Raw genomic sequence first — 19,592 nt, forward strand, 5'->3', positions numbered from 1 at the left:
GGCTAGGAGATTAGTGCGGAGGGAATAGCACGGATAAAGAGTGTGTCAGAAGGTAAGGTCATGGAGGCAGAGAGTAACTAATTCCAGTAGGGCTGTGATGATCATGTGGATGAAAAGACCTTTAAACAGATTGACAAGGAAGGCCTGTGATTCCAAGCATTCAGATCCTGCGTTAGCTGTTGTAGTAAAGATAGTCCACTATATAAACAGAGCTATCCTAGTCTTCTTTAATTTTAAATCTCAATACTCAATACAATGTCTGCTGCATAAATATGAACAATTAGTTGCATTTGTTATTTTGTTCGAGGGTCATTTTGTCTAGAGAATTACAACTCAAGATGTATGTGAATTACCAGTTCACTAGTGAGCGGAGCACAAAAGCGAAGACAGCCAGGCTATTTTTTCAGTTAATTGAGGTTCATTCAACAGCATTTTGAGTTCACAGATAGACAATGCAGTGCTAGGATTTCGGAATGATTTTGAAAGTGAACATCAATCAATAACTATCCATTCTGGTCTTAAAATTGACTGCCTTTGAATAACCTAAAGAAACTCCGGCAGCATCTTCATCTTGTATCAAAGCAAAAGAATGAAGTTGTTAGGGGAATAATCCCAGATTTCTAGCCACAAAAAAAATGAGAATATTTTTAATTGTTTCAAAAATTCAAACATGTGTGGCCTTCTATAAACAACAACAATAACAATAAAATATGAGTGTGTCTCTCTTAAGCCACAGCCTGTCCAACACACTGAGTACTGAGAATCTGGTCTCCAGAGGGATCAAGTTGGACACCAACAGAAGAGGTTTGAAGTGGTCAAAAATTTATCTTAGATAATCAGAAGCACTAGAAGGAAAGCTGCTATCAGATTTAACAACTCTTATCAATGGGTGGGGTTCGGTACATAATAAATATTGGCTGATTGAAGTCCTGGGCAAAAGGATATTAGGTTTTTACTCACAGAAAATAATGACATAATTTTATTGTCTTAGATACTGTCCTGAACAGTAGGAAGATAAGTATGAAGCGGGTGATAAATGTTCTAGTAAAATAATCAACCAGTTATCAAAAAGAAATAATTATAAAAAACAGGACTTAACTGGAAGTATCCGATATAATGGAGAGGATGGTGGCACAGTTAAACAGAACATCTAAAAGTAGCCCCAGGCTCCTATCAGAGTAGGTGGTTGACAGTGAGTGCCTCTGGAGGCAGCAGTGTGCTTGTAGTAGAGAGAGAGGGTTTTAGCTCCTCCCGACCCCTCTGAGGTCACTTGGGACTGAAAGCTGTCCTTGTGCCCTCTCACCCTTCTGTACCACTGACTAATTATTCTCAGATACATAGTCTTCAAGGATAAGCTTCTGAATGACTTCACTAAGTTCTGAAAATATACTCCATTATAATTTTGATTGGCATTTTCGTAGTCCTATGTACTAATTTGGAAGAATTGGCAGCCTTAAAATACCTAGGGTAATTCTCAGACAGGAACACAATCTGCGTCTCCATTTAGTCACATCTTAATTCATATTTCTCATTAGAGTTTTGCAGCTTTTCTTTATTTTCTTCCAACCCATTTCCCATGTCGATTATTTTAGGAATGTGTCTTGGCTCATGATGAATTGAGTATTTTTCTTTAATATGTGCTACTAATTGGTATTTTTACATGGACAAGGGAAAAATACTGTTTTTTAATCTGATGTTTGGCTACTTTCTTGAACTTTTTAATCAATATTAATTTTTTCAGTTGACAACCAGAATATGGAAGAAGAAAAGGTAAATTATTATTCTAGTTCATATCTTATTTTATCAACCTAAATTTCCAGGAAACAAAAATCTAGAAGGCCAAAGGACTTGTCTAAGAAAGAGGTATAGTTTCCCCTGGAGAGTCATCAGAGTTGGCCCCAGGGCTGGCTGAGCCCTTTCCTTTTCTATGACACATGTCTTGTGGCTCTTTTTAGCCGAGGGTGGCTGGCCCATGAGCCATGTTTCTGTGTGCCTGGATAGTGCCATTCTCCACTACACATTCTAGCTATAACTTTTATGCATTACTTCCCTCTTAAATGTTTGGAATCAATGGATGTTGATTCAATAGCTACCCAAAAGCTATTCAAAAGCTAAGCCTTAAAACTTTGAAGATGTGAGATTCCTACTTTCAAAACAGTGACACTTCTCTTACTGTCTCTATATACCCTTGATAGTGATCGTTGTCTTCTCTTAGAATTGTTTATTTTTAATTTTTTACTATTACAATGATGATAGTGGTGATGGTGTGTGTATTTGTGTGTGTGCGTGTGTGTGCATGTGCGTGCGTGTGTGTGCGTGTGTGTGTGTGTGTGTGTGTGTGTGTGTGTGTGTGTGTGTTTGAACATACATTTGGAAACCAGAAGCCAACTTGTGGTCATCAAGTTTGGTGGCAAGTACTTTTATCTGCTACATCATCACACCAGCCTTTCTCTTGGATTTCTTAGAGAAATCTCAAGCTTCCTGACCCAGAATTACTAATTCTATTCTTCACCTTGATCAGTGGTACTAATTCTCACAATGTTGCTGAAGGAAGAAACCCGGGAACTGTTCTTGGCTCCTCCATCCCTTCACCTCCGTCCTTCTCTCATCTCATCTGTATCCAGCATGCTGTGTGCTTTTAAGACTCTCGGAGGCTCTCTGTGACTAAAGATTAAAATAAGGGCATCAGGGACAGGACTGTTACAGATAGTTTGGATTTACAGATGGGGGAAATGATTATTAGTTTACACATAATGTATTTGTTCCCTTAACATCCTCCCTTTTGCTATTTATTCCATTTCACAGATGAGGAAACAGTCTGAAGTATATGATGAGTCAAGAACACATGGCTGGGGAACTGAGGAATCTGAGATCACACCTGATGCTGAGATTTTGGCTCCTGGACCTCAAGAGAGCTGTGCTAGACTGCACAGTGCATTTAGCATCTACTTTTATATTGGGAAACACATATACTTCCCCAACACAAAACCACTGTAAGCAAACTAAAGAGACCATTTCATCTATACCATGATGACATTCAGGTTTTCCCTTTGGGAGCTTGTTCTAGGTCTCTTAACTCTGTATCAAGAAGTCTTCTCACCACCAAGCTAGCTAATCATTTCCTTCCTCCTGGATAGAGTAAGTGACAAGGTCCCCCATGCTGGTCTCCACCAGTCTTCATCCCCCTGTGTCTGTCAGGGCTGGGAGGGAGTAGTAGGTGTGAGGGAGATGTGAGGGATTTGGATGTCAGGACTTAGGCCCTACAAATGCCATTGTCCCCATGCAGGCACTACGAATTTGGACTCTCAGCCCTTACAAGGAACATATTACAGCTCTTGGTCTAGGCACTGGATCCTTGGCCCTCAGATTTGACAGCTCACTCAAACTTAGCAAGCTAGGCCCTGCTCTCTTGTCATCTCTGCTTTTGCTCCCCATTTTCCCTTTACCACAGCCACTGTCACATGGTACACGTTTACTTGCCAGTGGCTATGAGCAAGGTGACATGGGGGTCTTGCTTCTGTTGAGATAGCATTTCGAGGCTTAGGTGCCTCAAGGACCATTCTGAACTGGTTTCATCCACAGCCAGACCCCCAACACAGACATCTGCCTCTCATGCAAAGAGCTGTGGCAGAGACATCATGGAACAGGCTCCCACAGAGAAGTGAGATCTCTGAGAAGGCTAAAGAGGAGGCCGAAAGTAATGGTGTTTCAGACCCACGGGTGCTGCTAGTGGGGAAGTGCAAGCTAGCCCTGCCAGCTGTCAAGCACACTTTGCTAGCTTTCATGGCTCAGGAAGTGGGTGGCAATCACACAAGGGGTTATTATGATGCTTACTGTGGAGTCCAGTAAACTGGGACCCACCTGCGAAGATTTCCTGAGGCTACCCGACCTACCTGGCTGTCAAGCAGTTGAAGGCACTCTACGAGTCCAAAGTTGGAGGCCCAGGAACATAAGTTGGGCTGTTTGGGAGCCTGGACATAGGTGGTAGAACAGTACCAGATGCTGAATAATCATGGGTGCTAGATTTGTGCAGCACCTAAACACAAAACATATCAGATCAGTTCCCCAGGTACCAGGGGTGACAGACTACTCTTACCCTGAGCTAGCTGTGCAGGGGAGGCAGCACAGGAGGGTACCGCCCTGCTGACTCACTGACAAAGCCTGAGTGGCCTGCTCCTGTAGCCTAAGAAGTCAGTATCATTTATTTAGCTAATGACAGCCATTCAGTTTGAACCAATCACATTCGTTAATTTGTGGACAAATGGATTGAACTAGAAATGATCATAATGAGTGAGGTAACCTGGAAGCAGAAAGAGTCAAATGATATATACTCACTTATAATTGGACACTAGCCCAATGGGCATGTCCCATGAAAGTCTTCACTTACCAGGAAACAGGGACAGAGAGGAGGACATCCTATTTGGGACTCTAGATGAGAGAAGCATGGGAGAATGGCAAAGTAGAAGGATCCAGAGGGTCCTAGAAACCTACAAGAACATTATGATAGGCAGATTTGGGCCCATGGGTCCTGCTCAAACTATGGCACCAGCCAAGGACAATACGTGCAGTAAACTTCAAACCCCAACCAAGATCTAGCCAATGGACAGGACATTCTTCACAGTTGAGTGGAGAGTGGGGTCTGATTTTCACACGAACTCTGGTGCCCCATAATTGACCACGTCCCCTGGATGAGGAGACCTGGTGGCACTCAGAGGAAGGATAGCAGGCTAGCAAGAAAAGACTTGATATCCTATGAGCATACATGGGGGGGAGGAGGTCCCCCTCAGTCACAGTCATAGGGGAGGGGAGTAAGGGGAAAATAGGAGGGAGGGAGGAATGGGAGGATATAAGGAACGGGATAACCATTGAGATATAATATGTATAAATTAATAAAATTTTAAAAAAACAAGCCTTCTAATTCCAAAAAAAATTTTTTTCTGAAATAAATAGCTTCAAGCCATTCTGTCTCCCAAAAGTGCAACCTCAGGCAAGACAACCAGATCCAATCCTTTACATAGTCCTGGTGTCCAAGGATTATAGGCAGCCACGACGATGATCAGACTGGCTATTAGACTGACTACCTTTTTGATCAAGACAGTTCAGACAGCAGACGAGAGAGCAATAGCTGCTAATTGTGGGATCTAATGAACACCAGGAGGTGCTTACAATAGAAGCTCACAGAGTGTCTCGACATCAATGGTGATTTTACCCATGCTTTGTATCTGCCCATTGCCTAGGGAGAGAGAGACTCTCACTTATCCCATCTAGGTCCTTCAACACGAAGCTGGAGTCTTTCAGCCAAAGAGGAGAAGCCAGGTTTCCATGTCCTCTCTTCCAACAATAATAAGCCTAGGCTCCTACTTTCTAAGAGCTTCCTTCTCCTCCACACTACAAAATTTGACATTCTGTCAATGCATTCAGCTCCTGTAACCCTCTCGCTGAGTCCTTTGCAGATATCAGTCTGGAGCTTGGGGTCTCTCCTATGGGAATCCAAGCAGCAGGGCTACAGAAGATTCCTTCTGGGCCTGGAATTTGCACAGGATCTCCTTCATTGGATTGCAAGCCTGCCTGCATAGGTCACTGAGGAATGAACCCATTATTAACCTCAGTCTCCAATCAGCAGTTTGATCTGACCTCTGGGGCAGCATGGTTAACACACACATTTTGTTGTTGTTATTCTTCCTAAGGAAGTGGAGACCTTAAAGACAGTAGCATAAGCTGAAAAAAGCACCAGTGGAAAAATCACAGTTCATATTAAGCTTTCCTTCCTTCCTTTCTTTCTTTCTTTCTTTCTTTCTTTCTTTCTTTCTTTCTTTCATCCTATGTTTTTCTTGCGGATCTCACCAGGATTAAAAAAAAATACCTTGGAACAGACTTCCCCCAAAGGGAGAATCTTCTTTCCTTCCCATGGCTTTCCCATCCAAAGGAGATCAAGACAGCAGTGTGTATTCTGCTTGGCTGTAAGGTGGTAGCACAGCAACATTTTGCAAGCGGACTGGAAGTGGCCACCCTAGAGCTGAGATCTACAGAGAGTATTCATTTTCTGCCACTGCAGACAGCTCAGCCACAAACATGGATGATGAAAGAGAAATTGGCATTGGCCTTGCATGGAGCAGATGGGACGTGAAGTCTGGTTAGCAAAGAAAAATGAACTGAGCCTCCTAGGTAGTTTTTGAGCTGGACCTAACTGAATCCTTCAGGCTCTTTCTATATCTGTTTTCATGTGTACACACACACACACACACACACACCTGCTTTGTCTAAAATGAAGGGAGAGAAGAAAGCCCCTATCCATGCTGGTGCTTCCTGTTGCAAGTTTGACATTTGATTGATATGTAGAACTCCCACAGACACCAGTAGCCAGAATGAATAAGAAATCTTAGCTGTTAATGATAAGCCAACTTTGGGAGGGAGGACATTACTAATATGCCATTCCGGTCCCTCCAGGAGCTCTCCTCCATAGGAAAGATGTCTGGTTAGGAGAAGAACACAAGAGATAAAGAATGATGAGGAAATAGCTGAGTGCTGGGAAGGCACAGACACCCCAATTCATCTCAGTGTGCCCTTGTCCTTGTTTTGGTCACGTTGGGTTCTCCTGCCAAGAATGTTCTTGCCCCCCTCACCTCTCTTACCAGCTGGCGAAGCATTCTTTTTCCACTCTAAGGCCCAAATGGGTTTTCACTTCCCTCGGAAAGTCTTTTCAGCTTGTTCTGCGCTTGACACCATTCATTCCGTCCACTTTCGTATAAGGTTCGTATCATGGCTAATTTTGGTTGTCAAGTTGGCACACACCTAGAAAAAGAAAACTTCAACTGAGGAACTTCCTTCATCAGATTGGCCCATGGGCATGTCTGCAGGCATTTTCGTCTTTATTAATTGATGTAGAAGGGCTCGATTGGCAGTGAATGATACCATTTATAGGCAGATGGGCCTGGGGTATATAAGAAAGTTAATTCCATAGTGTAAATGTACCACAGTTTCTTTATACATTCTTCTACTGAGGGATACTTAGGCTGTTTCCAGGTTCGGGCTATTATGAATAAGGCTGCTATGAACATGGTTGAGCATCTTCTGGGTGTATTCCAAGGAGTGGAATAGCTAGGTCATGAGGAAGCCCTATTCTCAGTTTTCTGAGATAGCGCAGGGGGAGGAGGTCACCCTCAGTCACAGTCATAGGGGAAGGGAATAGGGGGAAAACAGGAGGGAGGGAGGAATAGGAGGATACAAGGGATGGAATAACTATTGAGATGTAATATGAATGAATTAATAAAAGAAAAGAAAAAATAGAAGAAAGCTAATTAAGAGTGAGCCTGGGAGCAAGCCAGTTAGCAGTGTTCCTCTGAGATTCCTGCTTCAAGATCCTGCCTTGAGTTCCTGGTTTCTGCTTTAAGCTCCAGTCTTGTGTTCCTGCCTTGACTCTCCTTGGTGATAAACTATAACCTTCAAGATGAAATAAAATACTTCTTCCCCAAATGCTGTTTATCACAGCACCAGAAAGCAAGCAAACTAGAACAGTTTGTAGAAGGGACAAGATCACATCTGACACAATCAACTAGGTCTTCACGGACGACACAATGGTCAGAGAACAAACCTGGGAAGAGTAGCACCTGAGTACAAATTCAGATTGTCACACACTGATGACAAAAGACTGTATAGATAACCACTCTAGACCTCAGTTTCTTTACCTCTAAACTTTAGTGATGACCCTTTCATGGGTCGATGGAAGTCCTATATGGGATAACATATATAAAGAGCTCAGTATATAGCAGGTGTTTTGGCACGCATGGTTTGTTTTATAGAGAGGTACTGGGAATGGACTCACTTATGTATTACCTTTCACAAGTTTTGCCGCATTTTAGGAGAAATATGTATTTGTTAATCAAAGTAACTAGCATATATTTGGTACCTAAGCATTCTAAGATGGTGAAATCAAATAGAAATAAAATAGTGACACTAATATAAATAGTGGCATTGTGGCGCACAAGCTTACTCTTAGTATAAATCATCTGATATAACCTTCATCAAGACTGTAGAGGGGTGTATAATGATTCCTAACATTGCAGGGGAAAAATTGAGATACACAGAGCTGAGAGCGATGAAACAAGGTCAAAAAGAACTTTAGTGCTTAACCGTCATTTAGAGGATGCCTTTCAGTCATTGTTGCCTAAGAGTCTCACCTGGACAACTTTAAAAAGTACCTGTGCTTAAACCTCAGCTTCAGACTTAGATTCAATTAGTTTGAAGTGAGCTCCAAGGGTCATATTTGAAAGTCTCAGGTTATTAGAGGTGCAGCCAGAGAACTCCTGACTTCAGGTGATGCTCCAATACAACGAGAGTTCTGTATTTTCCTGTGGTCCACATTGCCCCAAGCAAGTAGACATCTGATATTTAGTCTGGGGAGGGAACATCCCTGATTCATGAAACTGTACAAAGGAAAGAACTCTGTCAGCTCTTGGTTGAGCTGGCTTCCCACAGAAGATAAATATCAGGATGTACTTTTACTTCCCAATTGTGTCCCTTGAATGACTCGCTAGCTTAGACATTCAGCGGCCGGTCTAAGTTCCTGTCAGAAGCAGGATCCCAGCCTTCATGCTGGGAAATGAATGAGACACAAGTAAGAAAGAGGAGCTGGACTGGCCTGCGAGGGGCTGGCAGCCTGAAGAAAGAAGAGGTAAAGGTAAGTGACAGATTGGCCTCAGATAGACGGTGATTGTGAAACCCTGAAGGGCACTACAGAAGGCGTCCTCTTCTCTCCTCTCCTCACTTCATGAAGCTGATCTCTGGTCCTCAGGGTTGTCCTTGAGGAGGAAAAGGAGTTTCTATTCATTAACAATTCACATACCCCACAGAATAGCACAAAAGAGTGTGGGGACATGTGAGTCACTTTCCAAAGCCTCACCATGAAGTGGAGAAGGCCCATAGGATTCAGAGCTGTGCCTTGCCCAAGTGACCCATAGAGGGTTGTTAAGAGCTCTGTCTCTCCCTCTCTGTCTCCCTCTCTCTCTTTCTCTCTGTCTGTCTGTCTGTCTGTCTGTCTGTCTGTCTGTCTGTCTCTCTCTCTCTCTCTCTCTCTCTCTCTCTCTCTCTCTCTCTCTCTGTCTCCCTCTCTCTCTGTCTCTGTCTGTCTGTCTGTCTTTCTCTCATCGTGATTCACTTACTGCCTTGCTCTATGTCCATTCTATTTAACTTTTAAGGCACTGGATAATACGTTCCAGTCCTATGTTGAAGAATCCCCCCTAACCTCTTCAGTTAGCAGAGGCACAGCCAAGGACAAGAAGTTGGGTAAGCAGATGTGGAGCCTAATGCTGAGAACACAAGGAGAGAGAAGATGTTTGGTTAAAATTTGAATGATGATGGCCAAAACTTGCTTTTAATGCCCTTCGTCTCTGTCGTGTCTGAGGGAAACAAGCCAAGCCAAGGAGACAGTGGAAGCATTGTAGGACTTCCTCTCAGGATGGGTGGGAGAGGACCATGCTATTTTTGCTGTCAGTGATCTGAATGTCCACAGGGTCATAGCTCTCTCATCATGGGACATCACCCAACAAGCGGGTACTTGCTTCTGTACACAAGGCCCAGGGTTCAAGTCTCAGCCACTTTGTGTGTCTTTTTTTGCTATTTAACTCTATGGAGTTGATTTCTTTCAACTGTGTTGCCTTAGCAGAACAAAAGCAGAATCTGACTTCAGAAACAGAAATTAAACTAAATGGTAAAGTGTGAGCATGTCTCCACAACTGTGAATGGGCTCTTTTGGTATGTATGATATTGCTGAGTCGAAGACATGCAGGAACTGTTGAATTCTAGTCCATTGGGATGGAAATGGCTTAGTGGAAAACATTCAGTTGCGAGATGGAAAGGAAGAAAAACAATAGAAAGGATTATCTTTCTCTCACCCTGCATATGGAGCAGGAGACCAGTGATAGCAATCCAGGCGAGCTGAGCACAGAGGCAACAGAGCATTTCTTCTTCTACAGTGCCACTTAGCACCTGAACAATCATCTGTCAGTTGCACCATTTCGCTATATTTACAAGATTGAGCTGTCCTAAAATGAGATAAGTCCCAAGCCCCACGCGATTTCACATCAAATGTCTTGATAATAATACTGTGTCTCTGGGCTTCAATGTATGAAACTTCTGAGTACATGGAATATTTGTGTGACATTGGTGGAACATGTGAGTGTCTCCAGGCAGTTCAGAGCCACACTTAGTCGAAGCCTAAAGAGCCAGAGTTAGGGCCTCTGGTCATTGCTGTCATGTTTCAGTGCCCCTTTCACTCTTACCACTATTTTATTCCAACAAGAGGGCGTGGTAGCTGCAAAAATCATGTCTTAATCTCTCTGCGCCTGATATAAGAAATGTTGATTGAGCCCTATGCCTTGGCTGGGAAGTTGTAGTGCGTTGTTCAGTGTAGGAGCCCCAAGATTTCGTACTCTGAGTTAACCTAGTTTGGGGTCTCTGAAGAATTGGAAGGAGGGGCTGGAGAGGTGGCTCAGTGGTTAAGAGTACCGCTTGCTCTTCCAAAGGTCCTGAGTTCAATTCCCAGCAACCACATGGTGGTTCACAACCATCTGTAATGTGATCTGATGCTCTCTTCTGGCCTACAGGTGTACATGCAGGCAGAACACTGTATACATAATAATAAATAAATAAATCTTTAAAGAAATAATTGGAAGGAAGTAGAATCATTTTTGTGTGCCTAGCTTGAGAAGCCATCCTGGCATACATGGAAAAGTAACTCTTTACTAGCATACAAACTATGAATTAGCCAGGTAACCTCAGGTCAGCCAAGAGGACACCAGGTAAAAATAGGATTAGAATCATCAGCCGACTTTCACCTGCATTGTAATTCTGTAGTGTTTGAGGGTGGGACCTGGGCCAAGTCAAAGGACTCTGCAAATCTCATTTGTCTTCACTGTAAAATCTATGCAGACCTTTCAAAGCGAGTATGGTGGAAAAGGCTACACACATATTTTTGGATGAGACTTGAATGAGAGCCTGTTAAGCCATGCACTCACCTTTAATTCAATTCCAGCCTCAGGGGGCAGAAGCGGGGAGATCTCTATGAGTTTGAAGCCAGCCAGCTCTATATAGCAAGCTCCAGGCCAGCCGTGACTACAAAGTAAGACCATATCTCAGAGAATAAAATTGTAAAGAGGGTGCCGAAATGTCTCAGCAGTTAAAGGAACTAGATGCTCTTCCAGACAACCGAGATTTGATTCCCAGAACACGCATGGCAGCACACAACTATCTGTAACTCCAGTCTCAGGGCATCTGAAGCACTCTGGACTCCAAGGCCACCAGGCACATATAGTATACAAATATACATGCAGGCAATGCATCCATACACATAAAAATAAAAAATAAATGGTAATTTAAAAATAATAATATAAAGATGGACTGCAAAGTCAGTCACCATTCTGAATTAGAATCCAGGCCCAACTTGGGTAAGCTCTTTTGTGGCTCTAGGAACTGGTTTTTCCATGTAGAAGTAATAACAAATGCACAAAAATCACAGACCTAAAATCTTTGGATTGGAATGTAAATTGGGGTGCAAAATTCCTTTGTTGGGGGCAAGGATCACTTTGTAGCCCTGGCTGGCTTAGAATTTGATATGATGCTCCAGCTGGCCTTGAAATCATAGAGATCTAGCTGATGCAAAATTCCTTAAATTGTATGTAAGGTAGGTGTGTGTACATAAAAACCTTAGAGGACTCTGGGATAGCATCCCAGAATCAAGCATAGGGATTGGGAAGGGAGGAATGAAAGTTGGCCATCCGTAAGAGGACAAACAAAGATCACACATAGCTTCATTTTATATTGGATTGTTTTACCTTAAGAGCAAGACTGCATTGAACTTGCCAAAAAAGTTCTCATTTTCAGAACTGTTCAGACTGTAGAATTGTAGATACAGAGTTGCTATCAACTAGCCATGCAGAAATCAAGATACCAGTAGCATCTGCCAGTCATGGGGCCACAAGGATAAAATAGGGTAATATGTATCAGAGTCTGGGACTAATGTCTGGCATATAAAAATGTCTGAATAAATATTATCTCATTTTTATTAACTTAAAGATAAAACCAAGAGAAAAGGAGGCTTCATAGGCCTTCCATGGCATTTCTAAAATTTCTGTAAATTAATAAATACATTTGACAGAGAGTTAATGGTCTCTCCCTTTGCCTATGGAGAAAAAAAGTACTCAGATCTGAGCTGTAGTCAGATTTAAATTTAAAGAATTGGTGTAAAGCTTTGACAAATTAGGATTGTGTGTATAAGTCAAAGAGAGAGGGAGGGGAATGAGAAAGATGGAATTCAAGTCAAGTGCTCAATTTAACACAACCATGTGCTAACAGGTTGTTAATATGCCATATTATTTAAATTTTCTTCACATGCATTTTCTAAATTTTTATCATTTGAGCTCAAATTACCTTCCTAGTGAGAAAAAAAAAACATGCATGCTCTTTCAGGTCCTTTCCTGTCTCCTTGGAGAATTGGTTCCCAGATCCAGGTTCTCATTTACGAGACAACCATCAGCAACCAAGCCTTATTGATTGTCTACTGTGTGCCAGACAGCAGCACTAGTGCTGAGAAAGGCAGGGAAAATGCAGACATATTACTTGAAGAAGCTTCAACAAAATCACTTTGCAGTCATATAACAATTCAGAGTTCACACCATGCTTCAACACGAATTCTCTACATTTTTCTTTCTGCCCAGGTTCAGGAGACAAACGTTTTGGCTAGCATTTTATGAATGAAGAATCTTGCCCAAGGTTATTCACTATAAAGATGAACTTAAGCTAGGGTATAGCATGCTTCCCGAAAATGCACAACATCATGGATTTGGAGAGAAGAGGGAGAGGGGGAGGGAGGGAGAGAGAGAGAGAGAGAGAGAGAGAGAGAGAGAGAGAGAGAGAGAGAGAGAGAGAGAGAGAGAGAGAGAGAGAACAAATTAAAAAGGTGGACTCAAACCTCTGAATCAGGTGGTATAACAACCTGAAATTTATATTCATAAGAACTTGAAAAACAGTGATACTCTGAAAAGATAATTCACTCTACCTTCCATGTTTATGTGTCTGAAGCATGAATTCAGCTGTGAATTTAAAAAAAAATGTTTTTGAAATGTGTCCATGAGCAACATGTGCAACACTTTTCTTATTCCCTAAACAGTGGGCACAACAGCTTCGGTACAGCATTTATATTGCGTTGGCTATTATCAACTACCTAGAGATGGCTTAGAGTACCTGAGAGGATGTGAGTGGATTACATACAAAAACCACTCAGTTCCTATAAGGCACCTGATCATCAGCAGGTTTTCATACTCTGAGTTATCCTGGAACCATATCTCACGTGTGCCAAGGGACAACTATTAATAAGAAATCAAGTCAATAATGTCTGTGACCAAACATAACTGAAACCTTTAACTTGGCAACAAATGGTTATGGAGATTAAAATTTTGGGGAGTAGGTATGAAATAAGACCTTTAAAAGGGTTCTCAAAGGAGTCCAGGCTTCTAAATCTGGGCACTGGCAAATCTAAGGAAGAGAGCATCAATTGAAGGTAGATGTTTGGGAGCATGTACTAGGTACAAGGAAGAGTCTTCAGCAATTGAGCACAATCCAGGGGACGAAGCTGCAGAATAGGTACCCGTTCAGGTTGGAGACTTCAATACGAACAAAGCGTCTGCTCAAATTCTATACTTACAGATACCCTTCAGGTTACTTTTCACTTCCCCCAAAGAGTCACTCTAAACCAGGAGTTCCAAGAACAGGCTGAAAGGCTTCAATTATTGTTGTTGTTTGTTGTTGTTGTTGTTGTTGTTGTTGTTGTCTGAGTATATTTCCTGTTAGTTTTGTTAGACATGGGTCCCTGAATGACCAATCAACACACAGCACTGCCTAAGATAAATCCTGGCACCCCCAAAGCATCAGCTTTTGCTTCAACAAGGCCCACTGTCTTAGACCCTGTCTACGTATGGAACTCACCTTCTTCGAGCCATCTCCACTTCTCCACGCTCTGAGTTAGTGGCTCCATCGACCTCTTCACATTAGGTCTTCAGATCTCACAAGGCTTTTTCTGGGTAAAAGAAGCTGGGCTTGCCTGCCCTCCTAAAAGGGAAGGGGGATGGCTCAGCATTTTGTTCTGCATTCTTCTACCCCAGATAACCCTCTCTAATTTGAGGTTGGCTGGAAATCCTTATTCTTATCAGGAGAATTTCCATGGCCAAAGGGAGTGGTGGGGGGGGGGGGGACTAGGCCACATCCTGTGTTGGGGAGAGGCTCAAAAAAGGCAATTGCAGTGCTTTGAACTTGAACAAAGTACGGGACTTTCTTAAGTGGATTCAAAATACAGGCTGAGAGAACAGACACACTGTAATTTTGCTTCTTCCTTCCTCCTTTGCCTGCAGAAGTCCTGTTGCCCCAGGGCTCCACATTGGACCTTTTTACCATTTACAAAGTTCCTCCCGTGGACTAGCAAAACTCATCTCCTGGCTTCTGACTTGAAAGTCTCTGGTGCCTCAGGTGATCAAACTGTTACATATATATATATATATATTTTAGACCTGGAGCCCTCCAAGTCTGTGGAGCACAGCCACAGGGGTCTGGGAGATGCTTGCTGGTGTTTCTGAATGTGAAGACGAAGACAGTACTCAGGGGATCTGTTCATTTTAGCAAACTTGGCAGAACTTCCCTGCGTGACCTAAATAGAATATCTTCCTCTACATAAAGCATGCATCAGGGTATTTCCTGATTTATTCATGAAAGGTTTGCTTTACAAAGGCCTCAGGAACTGTGCAATCTCAAAATACATGATACATAGGCCGGTATGCTGGAGTGGCATTTGGACAAATTGCTGTGATAGATGGGCTGGGCAGTATGGCAGCAGAATTGGATCAGTTTAAACACTCATGGCTGGGGGTTGCTTTTTCAGGAGAGGAAATGAGACCCAACCTGCAGATTGCTGGCAGGAACATGGAGAAGCGTTCTTACTCAGTAATGAAATTGTCACGGACTGGAACAAGAAGTGAATAAGAGTCCTGTTTACTAAGTGACGTCATAGAGCCTTTTACCTGCTAATCACTGCCAGTGCATTCCTTCGTTCCCAACTAGAGAATGAATCTGCCCTGAGCTTGTAGGATAAGATCCATTGAAAGTACATAGTGATAGCCATATGTGGGCCTCTAAAGGACACGAGGAGCAATATTTGAAATCTGATCCATCTAGGGAATTGTGAATTCTCCCCTTTCCACCTGGCATCAATCTCCCCCCTGGAGAAGAAAGGCCCCTGCCTCCTAATGACAGGCATCTTCAGGTGAGCCCACTCTGACAACCCTTACTGTGGATTTAGCTAATGCTTTGGGATTTTTCACGCAGGGGTATTTTTAACAGCACAGCAGATGGACCTTGCTTGTTTGCAAAGAAGTTTTATTTTAGAGCTTGTGAAGAGATTGGGGTTAATGTACAATAAAGTGAAAGTGACGTTTGTAAAGATAGCGCGAGCCGAATGCCAGGATCTATTACCCTGATGACCCTACAAACAGACCTGGAGCCTCCACTGGTGAGAGGCCACTCACATCCCATCAGCATTACTCAGAGGCTGCATCCCACCCCACTTTGTGGCTAGGTTCCAGGGGCCTTCACTTGTCAGGTAACTTTGTCCTAACTGGGACAAGGAGACACTGTTTTCTCTAAACTTTGCTTTGAGGCCTAGAACTCTGAAGAGATAAGAGTTTGGGTTCTCTCATTATGGACCTAGTGATGAGAAGGAAAACCTGGGCGTAGACTCTTGAATCATAGGGCAGGCCTAGAAGCAGAAGGAGGTGGCCAGATAGTGCAGGGAATGGGGGCCAAGCCATATGGGGCTGATATTTCTGTTTGGAGAGATACAAACAACACCGAGATAGTATCCCCAGTGGAGGATTTTTTTTAAAGGCTTTATGGGGAGGTTCTTCCAGGGGGGGGGGGGGGAACCAACTGGAGGACAGTATCTGAGTGAATTAACCTCTAAAGCTTTCCCATGACCCTGAGGATCACATCCAAATCCTTGAAGCAGCTCCTAGTTCCTTCACCATCTGTCCCCTGGCTAACCTTGGGTCTTTCCATTGTCTCTGAACAACATGTGTCCTGACCATTCCAGGGTGTCCTTTGTTCCCTGGTAGCACAGGCAGAGCAACATTCATCCAGGCCTTTAAAGTGCCAAGAACCGGACGGGCGGCTTTACGTGTTTCATTATTTAATCTTCAGTGTGCGCTCTGAAGCAGACGCTATTAAGGTCTCTGGCTTACAGATGAGGAAACAAAAGCATCAGGTTCTGAAACTAGGTCACAATGCCATTAGGCAGGCTGGGATCTGCAGGCAGGGTGACCCCGTCATCAGACCCCCAACCACTTCACCACCTCCTCCCTCCTCTTCTCTATAAGAACACACTGAAGACCCTGCACGCATTGCTCCGGCTGCACTGGCCTCTTCACGTCTTCTCCAGGTTCATCTGATTTAAAGCTCATTTCTTTGTTCATCAAAACTGTCAAGATCAGGCATCTTCTCCTCTAGTGGCTTTTCCTGGCCAACATAGACACAGACAGTGATTTTTCTCTTTGAAGCCGCCACACCCCATGAACAAATCAACGACACTCACTCTGTCTCAAGGCAATGCCCTTCTGCTCTGTGTTCACGCTGTAGCTGCCTCCTTAGACCTTCCCCCACCCTTCTGCCCCAGAATAAATCAAAGCTCCAAGAGAATGAGCAAGAAACGAGGAGGAGCAGCCAGCTCCATGGATCCAGGGTAGCTCCTACTCTAGGCCAGGGAGTGCACACCAATGCCATGGTTTACTTCCGGAGGAGCTCTCCATGGCTGTCTAAGCCAGTGGCAGCCTGTCACATTCCTACCTTTAAGCTAACCCCACTCCACGCTGTGACTTCCTTCAACACGGGAGGCAGCGCCTTCCTGTCTAACAAAACAGCTTCCTTTTCGGGAAGGATTTCCTTTGGCCTGACTGCATACCTGGCCCTGCAAGAGTTAACTGCGAAGAAGCCCAGATCAGTAGAACATGAGGTTTCCATTACCCATGGTATGCGGACAAGTGGCACGAGCATGGATTATGCGGTAATAAAAACACACAGTGCAGAATTTATGTCAAAGGCCCCACTCAGTTCTCTTTCTCAGCGCAAGGAAACCGAGTGCTTGCTGCTCTGGAGTCAGACTGCTACAAAAAGTGGAAATTAGACTTGTCTCCCAACTTGCTTTAATCTGGTTAGGTATGCCTGTCTTGTCCCTAGTTGCCACAGACTGGGGTGCGAGGGGAAGGTACTAAAGGAATCTTTTCCTTCTCCTGGGATACAGTCTAAGAAAACTAGTAGATATGGAGAGCTGGAAAGTGTGAAGGAGACAGAGATGAGACTGGGAGGGGGAGGCAGGAAAGTAGGGAGGAGAGAGGCTGAGAGTGAGTATGCTTAGGAAAGCTCAGCCAGGGAGCACTGTGAGACTCTGAAACCGTTTCTCCTTGAAGGAAGGGGAGTTGGCAACTTGCTCTGTGGCAGACGAGGTGTTAATGTCCGTGTCCTTTGTTGCAGAGATGCTCAGACACTTTTCAGATCATCGCATACTTCATCCAGGTAGTGAGGGCAGAGGGCTTCCAAGCAATGTCTATCTTGGTCAAAAATGTCTTACTTGTTACATTTCATTTATTTTTCTTTTACGTAGCTGTCTGTGTGATGCAGTATGCCTCTGTGAGAGTGTCAGATCCCATGGAACCGAAGGAGCTACAGACAATTGTAAGCCACCATGTGGGGTGCTAGGAATTGAACCCAGGTCCTGTTGAAGAATTGCCAGTTTTCTAAAACTGCTGAGCCATCTCTCCAGCTCCAGGCAAAATACTTTGCTTCCCTTCTTCAGTTATACAGTAGACCAGCTCCATAGCAGAGACATGGTGCTCTCATATGCGGGTACTCATGGGTATTTCATCAAACAGGAGATGTGAAGGACCAATCATGGAGACACAGCATCCCAGGGAGCTCTCAGCTTTACCTGAGAAACGTGGCCAGAACAGCGGTCACCTGGGGATCAGAATTTATGCAGACAGCAGATGTTCATCCTGTATTAGGCTGTGTAATACCAGCAACAAAGAAAGGATAAGCAGGGCAGTGTCTTTCTCTCTGGGTGTATAGTGTCTCTAGGGTTCCAGAAAGACACTTGAGCAAAGGTGTACAAATGGTACTGTGATGGACTGTACAAAGACCCAAAGAAAAAAGGAGGACAGCAGTTACAAGAAGTTTATCTGGAGAAGTGGGGGTGAGACAGAGTAAGAAAGCAATGCCCCCAGCCTCAGAGAAGGTGGGGAAGGACAGACTCGGACAACAGAAAAGAATTAACTATGGTCAAAGAGTGAAACCTCCAATCCAGATAGTCGTTGGAGCCATGGCAATTTTATGCCAGGGCCCCTCTTCTCTACACTGTGTGGCACCAGATGTGTTTAAAAGCTTTGCAGATAGAGCTGAGAAACAGAGAAGAGATGAGCTATGTGAGATATGAGTATGGAGTCTAAGGCAAGTCATGAAGAAGAAGAAGAAAAGGTTTGGATGCCAGGCAAAGCAGTTTGAATGTCCTCAGTGGGCACCCAACATTCGAGACAGGGAATGGCCTTGCTTATAGGAAATGAGTCAGCATAATAGTGAAGTCTTGGTCCACTGAACCTCAGAGAAGGTCTGGCTTCCTCTTCTCAGAGAGCAGGACTACCTGCTCTGCCTCAACTAAATCAATTTCACTACCCCTTCAATGACATGGGCAGAGGCCTTTGGTCACTCCAGGGAAATGGGTGGCCTGACAAGAGACCCTGTGTCGCATCTATGTGCTAGCATTAACTCACCAAGGGATCTTGGCCAGAGCCTTTTCCCTCTACTTGCCAGCTCTCATCCCCACATAACCAAGAGAGGAAACAGAAATGTGCTTCCCTATGAGATTGGTTTGTTTTGAACCACGGTTTTGCTTTATTTCACTTGAACATAGCAATAAAAAATATGCTTTTTAGTGTAATCTCCTGGCTTAGGTGATAGCAAAGTAGAGTGAACACAGAATTTCACCCAGATGCTTTTTTTTCTGGTATATTTTTATATTTGACTGGATACCAATTGTTTCCTTGATGTATTCAATATGTTGCTTCTTCTTGGGCAATGTGTTGCTCAAATAGTCTTCTCCTGCATCTGGTGTCATTGACTCTAATACACTCTTCTGAGGTAGAGAGGAATCCACATTTGGAAGGTCCTACTCATTCCAGCCAGCCTTAAGCCAAGAGATGCACTGTCTTTGAGAAAGATCCTCACAGGCCTCTCAGCCTAGGGCATCTTCTGCCCCAACCCATTCACAGGTTTGTTGTTGTTGTTGTTATTGTTGTTGTGTTATATCCCAAGTTCTATGATATGGCACAATTCTCCTACCATCTGGTTCTCCCTATTTTCCCCCCAATGGAACTTTATCATGTTCTGAGCCCAATGGAAGCCTCAGAGAGACTCCTTATGCTTCCCAAGAATGAGCATATTCTGTTATACTTACAGTATTGACCCTTAAACTTCCTCTCTTCATAATGGCTTCTCTCCTTCCTCCTTAC

General features: G+C 43.6%; 1 long non-coding RNA gene across 1 annotated transcript; it reads right to left on the bottom strand.

The window, feature by feature from the left end:
• Nucleotides 1-2,493: 2,493 nt before the first annotated feature.
• On the bottom strand, nucleotides 2,494-14,093 carry LOC311594087. Its single transcript, XR_014777955.1, has 4 exons — nucleotides 13,978-14,093; nucleotides 6,633-6,792; nucleotides 3,894-4,036; nucleotides 2,494-2,664 (listed from the first exon to the last, which is right to left on the bottom strand). It is a non-coding gene; the product is annotated as an uncharacterized lncRNA (long non-coding RNA).
• Nucleotides 14,094-19,592: the final 5,499 nt, after the last annotated feature.

Source organism: Acomys minous, assembly GCF_964271855.1.
Source record: "Acomys minous genome assembly, chromosome: 1".
NCBI lineage: Eukaryota > Metazoa > Chordata > Mammalia > Rodentia > Muridae > Acomys > Acomys minous.